The sequence below is a fragment of the Triticum dicoccoides genome, chromosome 5A (assembly GCF_002162155.2).
Source record: "Triticum dicoccoides isolate Atlit2015 ecotype Zavitan chromosome 5A, WEW_v2.0, whole genome shotgun sequence".
In the NCBI taxonomy this organism is placed as follows: domain Eukaryota; kingdom Viridiplantae; phylum Streptophyta; class Magnoliopsida; order Poales; family Poaceae; genus Triticum; species Triticum dicoccoides.
The window spans coordinates 565,535,214-565,542,224 of NC_041388.1; the positions used below are offsets into that span (position 1 = coordinate 565,535,214).

Sequence of the window (7,011 nt, forward strand, 5' to 3'; positions counted from 1 at the left end):
CTCAGTGGGAAAAGGAATCAAAGAAGAAGAAGTACAAGGATTACAGTTCTGATGATTCAAAGAAGAAGAAGAAGAAATCTTCAAAGTCCTCTTCATCAAAACCTTCAAGGTCCTCATCTCACAAGAAGAGCGGCTCCAAGATGGCTCGGGCATTCATTGGCAAGGAAATGGACTCTGAAATGAGGAAGAGGAGGAATCTGAGGAGTCAGACTCTTGCGTGGCGAGCCTAGCCCTCGCTATCGCGTTCGTCAGCAAGTCCATCTTCAACTCTAAGGAAAAGGACCTCCCCAACACTACTGATGATGGCGATGAGGACTACGCTTCCACCTATTGCTTCATGGCAAAAGGCTCAAAGGTACTCAAATATCCCTCCTCTGAATCTAGTGAGGATGAATCTGATGAAAACCTCAAACCCAGTTATTCTAAACTTGCTAAGATTGATGTGAAACTGCAAAAGGCTCTGGAAAAGGTTCAAAACATGCTAGATAAAAGCAATGATATGTTGGGCGAGGAAATGGATTGCACTAAAATTTTGACTGAAAATCTTCAAAGACTTTAGTCCAAGTTTGACAATCTTCAAGGTCATCATAACACTCTCCTATCTGATCATGAGAAGCTTTCTTACAAATTTCTTCAAAAAAAGCAAGATCTTGAGCAGTTAAGAGTGAGTTATGAAGATCTTCAGAAGGAGCGTGATTCATTACTTGCTCAATAGGTCAGCGCTACTCAGGACGAATTTGTTCCTCCATGTTTGAAGTGCATTGAACGTGAAACTGCTAATTCTTCACCTGAATGCTCAAATACTTCCATTGCTGAAAATTCTTCAACTATCTCTGCTATCACTAATTCCTCATCTGAGGACATTGCTAGTATCACTGATGATGCAGGGCTGAAGGAATTGTATATGACAGGCATGTACAAATGCCTCAAAGGGCATCAGGCTCTTTGTGACGTGCTTAAAAGGCGGATCCTCAACAGGAACCCTAGGAAAAAGGGTATTGCCTTTGAGAGGAAACTTAATATTGATGGACCTACTGGAAACCTGAGCAGTATCCCAAAACCTCATGGGTTGCTGCAAAGGGACCTTCAGTGGATCCATCTACTTTATTTGGCTTTACATGTGAATCTTCATATTCTTCTGATGAGTCAATTAACTCCAACTATAAACTGTTCAAAAATCAGAATGGTGAAGTATTTGCTAGATATGTTGACACTAACTGCAGGAACGGTTCTCCTATTAAGAAAATCTGGGTTCCCAAAAGGTGCCTTGAAAATCTTCAGGTGAATGTCATCATGACACCACCTATGAAAAATAGGAACCCCAGATCAAATTTTTCATATGGACCAAATTCTTCATATGGATCCAAGTCCTCATACGGACCAAACTCCTCACGTGGATCAAATTCCTCAAAAGGATCAAAGTCCTCGTATGAACATCATTGTGCTAACCCATCTGTTTCGTAGGGAAGATCTAAGGATTATGGATACGTGCATTATTCTTCAAACCATTATGTTCATAAGTCCTCGAAGAATTTCTCTGCTTACTCTTATGCTTACCCTAATCCCTCTTATGTGAAATGAAGTGGATTGGCATCTATGCCACCTTTCTCTTATGGAGCTCGCAGAATGATGAACTCTTTGTCACCCCTTCAGATGTGGGTGGTGAAGAAAAAGAACTAATCTCTTATGCAGGGTCAGTTCTCCAGACGAACTTAATCGTCTGAAGAATTTGATGGAGACCTGAATGTGCTTGAAAGGACGCAAGCTAATCATGAAGAAATGAATTTTCATTTCTCACGTCCTCATAGTGCTTTATCTGTTTTATTGCTTGATGAAATTGATCTGATGAAATTGATATCATATTCTTCACTGATGAAGTATATGAGTTCGTAAGTTGCACTAATTCATCTGCAGGATGATCAACCCACACTACAAAAAACCTGTTAATCCATGACAGATTTCTGGTGACGTTCCCAAAAACTATCACAAATTATGACGGTTTATCAGGTTCGTCGCAAAATCCGTCACATATACGCAACATGAGGATGGCCCCCCCAACCCGATAGCCCCATTATGACAAATAAAGAGGGGCCATCACGAAAACCGTCACGAGTCGACTCACGAAGCCTATATTTTTTGTTCTTATATACCATTAGGATCGCCATGGATGGATGGCGCTGATGTGGCAATCCAGCGTGAGGGAATCGTGTTGTGATTGGTTGAGCTAGCCATCCCACGGATCGCAAATCCAGACCATCTCCTCTTCTGTGATCCAACGGCAAGCAATCAACTCCATCCTTCCTGACTCCTCTGTAGATCTCGATCGGCTTCTTCCATCTCCTTTGTCAGCCCCGACTCCCCTGGTCTCACTGTTTCCAGATCCCCAACCCTCCCCATCCATGGCCGCCGCCACCTCCCCATCCATGGCCGCCGCCACCTCCCCATCCATGGCCATCTTCTAGGGGTAGATCCCACAACCGCCGCGACGATAGCCTCGTTCCCGGAGGCGGGGACGCCCCTGAAGGCGAACCTAGTGCACGCGACGCCGGTGCCATTATTGCGGGTCGGGCGGCGGTCAGATCCACCATGGCAACAACCGGCGTCCTCTCCCTCTCTATCCATCTTTCTCCCATGACTGAGAAGAGGGCTTCGTCAAGGATCCCATTATGGATGTCAACGTGGGAGGCTGCTTCCTCCCCTTCCAGATCGACCATCCATCGATGGAGGCTATGAGAGCTGAGTGAGCACACACATGGTTGCGCTTCAAGGTCAGCCCTTGCCCATCTTTTCTATTCGATTTGATTTGATCTCCTTCCCTGATTTCCTTTGCCACGCAGCTGCAGCTCAATAGATGCAGGGACGCCGCAATGGAGCAAGTAAGGCCTCCCTTCTCCCACTGTTTCTTCAGATCCGCCACGGCCAGCCATATTTGGCGCCCCTGCACCACCGTGGTGGTAAGATGAAGACCATTCCTTCCTCTTTGCAGCATTTTAGTTTACCTCCCCCCTGCCCACTCGTGGAGCCTGGGACATGGCCCCCCTTCCAAAAGTGCAATTTTCTTTGAACCATGAATACTAAGCGTTCTAGTGTGCCGCATCACATAGGTGCATAGCTAGCTTGATTGATTTTGTATGCGCGTACTTCCGGTACGTGAAGCTCTGTCGGTCAAAAGTCTCCACGGCTTGCCTCCATACTTTTCATCTGTGATAATTGGATTACTAAGTAGTCCTTGCAATTCCTCAATCTTGTTTTTCCATTTTTGGTTTGGACTGCTAACCGCCGCACAACCGCCGAGCCAGCATCGCACACTGTTGCACGCCACCGACTATCGATGAGCCGAGCTGCCATGTTTCATGTATATTTTGCTCTTATTCTAAAATTTGCCCCGCTCCGCCACTGCTCCTGCCTAGCTAGCAAACTAGTTTGCTTTGGTCCAATCTGATCCTATCCTATCCATGGAGTAGCTTGGACTTGGTTCCAGTTTACTTTGTACATGCATGGGTGGTTGGTTTCAGAGAGAGAGAGAGATGGATGGTGCAGTCCTTGCTTCTATTTTGTTTTAGCCGTAACAAATTTATCAACCGAGCTAGCTTCAAGTTTTTTTACCATGGTTTTGGGTTGGTCCTGCTTAGGTCAAATTGATCCATTTTCTTGGTTCAATTTATATAGAGCTCTCCATGCCCAAGTATGAAAAAATCTTGCTGCCAATTTGATTCCACAATTGGCGTCTTTTTGTACTGTTATATTAGCCGTGCCACTGAACTTTCAACCATTAACCATTACTTGTGTAAAACAAGAATTTATTTTGTTGTGAATAGAGTGTTTGCTTTCTGTGCTGCAAAAATAATCCATTCATCGCTCATTTGACATGTGCAAGCAATGTGTACATACTGCATTTAAATTCCAGCCCAACTAGATTTTAGTTGAAGCGTTTGACCAAGCCATCTTGGTTTGCTGCATTTTCTCCTTACTAGCTTTTTATTCTTCTTCAGGTTTTGAAGGGGGTTATTTAGAATAGCCACAAAGCAGAAAGAACAAACATTCCACTTCAGTAAAAGCGTCATGATCCTGATACTCTTATCATTTTGTTAATGACATACGTGTCATGTCAATGCTTGCCGGACGCTAGTCATACTGGATAGTATAGCTAATTCTTTGCACTTCAGAACATTCAAGAGCTCTTTAGTCCTACCAAAAAAGTTTTTATGTTTACCTTACACAAAATATTCATATTTCTCACTTTTTAACTCATCTAGCTGACCTGTCACTGCCTAAAATTGCTGTTGGATAGGGGCTGTTTGGTTAGTGCTCCCGTTCTTGGTGGGCTAAACATATTTGTTTGTTTGTTTGATTTGGAGCAGCAGATGCTCTCCATCGACGAATGGGACCCCATGCCTAAGTTGTTGATTGCCTCATTTTATCCACCTTCACCATATATTCATTTGATTGCCTGCTACATCTTCACTTAAATACTCAGAATGCTACTGTCCAGATTTTGGTAAATTGGACTGACTAGATATCTTTTCTTGTTATTTTTTTGGTGAGAAATAAATATTGCAATTTATTCTTATATTTTCCTTCAACTTGGCACATAGGTTACATTGACTATATTTTTTTCCATCCGTACAATTGTGATCTGATCTTGCATTTCATTTTTTGGTTTCTAAGGAGGTGGAAGAAATCTCTTGAGGCCAAACCGCAGGGAGGACGGCGGCCAACAATCGGTACATGTTCTCAAGGTCCCATGGAACTGGGTACAGGTGCGGCTGTGTGCTCGTGATCCCCATCCAATGCTGCGCATCCAAGGTACAGTAGCGGCACGAAAGCTGCCACTTTCTCCCTATCCATAAATGTTTGATCTGGCTGGTGATTACATGATTTGTTTCTATGTAATCATCTCAACTCAATAGGGAACTCGCTATATTAGGATTGATTTTCTTTCTGTCCATCATTGGATTTCACTATGGTCTTAATCAGGTCCAATTTTATCATTTTCTGTTGTTTTCATGAACATCTCAGATCTCATAATACTATATCCATCATTGGCAGGCCGCTTGTTGTTCTTCTTTTTCTTTTTTCACATGATTGTACTTTATGAATGACTAGCTAACTGATTGGACCCTTTTGCATTGACTGGCTCTTTTTTACCAACCTATATGTAGAACCAAACCATGGAACTGATTTGCTCTTTATTGCGACTGTATGTGTGTTGTGAAATTAAGAAAGGGAAAGAATATATGTACCAGGACCTTTATCATCCATTTCCGTGCTTATGTTTCTTTTGCTGTTTGATATTTCAAACATGATGTTATGTTATCCTGAAAACATTGTTGGTTGCTAGCTTGTGCTGCATTGTCGTCACAGTAAAAATACCATTATTTGAAGCTAACATGCATGGTTCACTTTACCTTTGGTACAGTTTTGTGTATGTACGAAAACCCATTCTTAAACCCATACTTTTGAGTTGGTCTTACAGTTTTTCTATGTGCAGGCAACATCGCACCGGTCCTTGGGAGCATAGGTTGAGGTGATACGGTGACTTCCTTCGATGATGTCGGCGGGGATGGCTGGATCTGTGTCCGGGAAGGCATGGGAATGACCCCTGGTTGCTGTCTGTTGAGCGTTGGGAGGCAGTGGCTGCAAAGTGGCATAGGGTGTTCTCTAGCACTTGTTTGGCACTTGTTTGTAGATTGAAGTTTCTTGTGTTTTTGCTCCTGCACATGGTATCGTCTGGACATGTGTGTAATTTTGCGTTTTTGTGGTCTTTTTCCTTTTGCATAAATTGTTATTTTTCTGGTGATTTCCTTTTATTTAATTACATAGCATGTATTTTCTATAAAAAATATTGGCTTAAATTAAAAAAATCATGGACCAAGAGAAATGCGACATGGGCTAATCTAGAGGGCTAAAATTAGTTGGCCTTGGACTGATTTGACATTTAATGGGCTGAAATTCCAATTGGGCCGACTACTACATGGCGGTAGGTAATGAAAAATAATGGGCCGAAATTATAATTGGGCTGCTTAGTTTATGGGCTGCCACGTCAGATCCATGTTAAATGATGACATGGAATACATGTTAACGCCGTTATGAGCATGTCAGTTAAGTGCCATGCATGACGGTCAAAAACTGTCATGAATCCATGACGGTCTCACATATCCGTCAAGGATGGCATTGTGGTCAAATTATGACGCGATATACATGACGGATTTCAAATCCGTCACGCGTGCCCTTCCTTGACGGTTTAACGCTAGTCCATGACGGACTTATACCATCATATATTAACAGGATTCTTGTAGTGTCAAAGCCACTGAGTGGGTCCTCGATAGTGGATGTACAAATCACATGACTGGTGACAGGAGCTTAATTATTGATGGACTCTGCTTTATATCCATCACATCTGAAGCATATCACCTACGCTGACAAAGGCAAAAGCAAGGTATTGGGTTTAGGTAAGGTTGCAATCTCAAAGGATCGACACATGGACAAAGTCATGCTTGTCGAGTCCTTAGGGTTCAACCTCATGTCTATCTCAATGCTTTCCGATCTTGATATGGTTGTTGTCTTTGGCAAGTATCGTTGTGTTGTGATCAAGGAAGCTAACAATTCCAAAGTCTTAGGAGAGGAGATTTGTATGTTGTTGATTTCTCTACAGGACCACAACCTGCTACATGTCTACATGCAAAAGCTTCAGAAGGCTGGCTATGGCATCGACGACTTGGTCATGCTGGCATGAGGAATCTGCACACGCTCGCGAAGAAGAAGCATGCCATTGGCATTGAAAATGTCAAATTCCTCAAAGATCACTTATGCAGAGCTTGTGAAGCTGGAAAGATGACCAAGGCCAAGCATCCCTCAAAGACCATCATGACGACCACTGCTACCTCTTGAGCACTGCGTTGGTTTTCCCTGAAGAGGAAGGGATGATGCAGCAGAGTAGCGTAAGTATTTCCCTCAGTTTTTGAGAACCAAGGTATGAATCCAGTAGGAGGCTACGCATGAGTCCCTCGT

At 43.1% G+C, this 7,011-nt stretch overlaps 1 long non-coding RNA gene across 1 annotated transcript; it reads left to right on the forward strand.

Annotated features, from left to right (window-relative positions):
* The first annotated feature begins 2,336 nt into the window (after positions 1-2,336).
* On the forward strand, positions 2,337-5,790 carry LOC119297893. Its single transcript, XR_005145754.1, has 4 exons — positions 2,337-2,768; positions 2,838-2,954; positions 4,669-4,806; positions 5,492-5,790. It is a non-coding gene; the product is annotated as an uncharacterized LOC119297893 (long non-coding RNA).
* Positions 5,791-7,011: the final 1,221 nt, after the last annotated feature.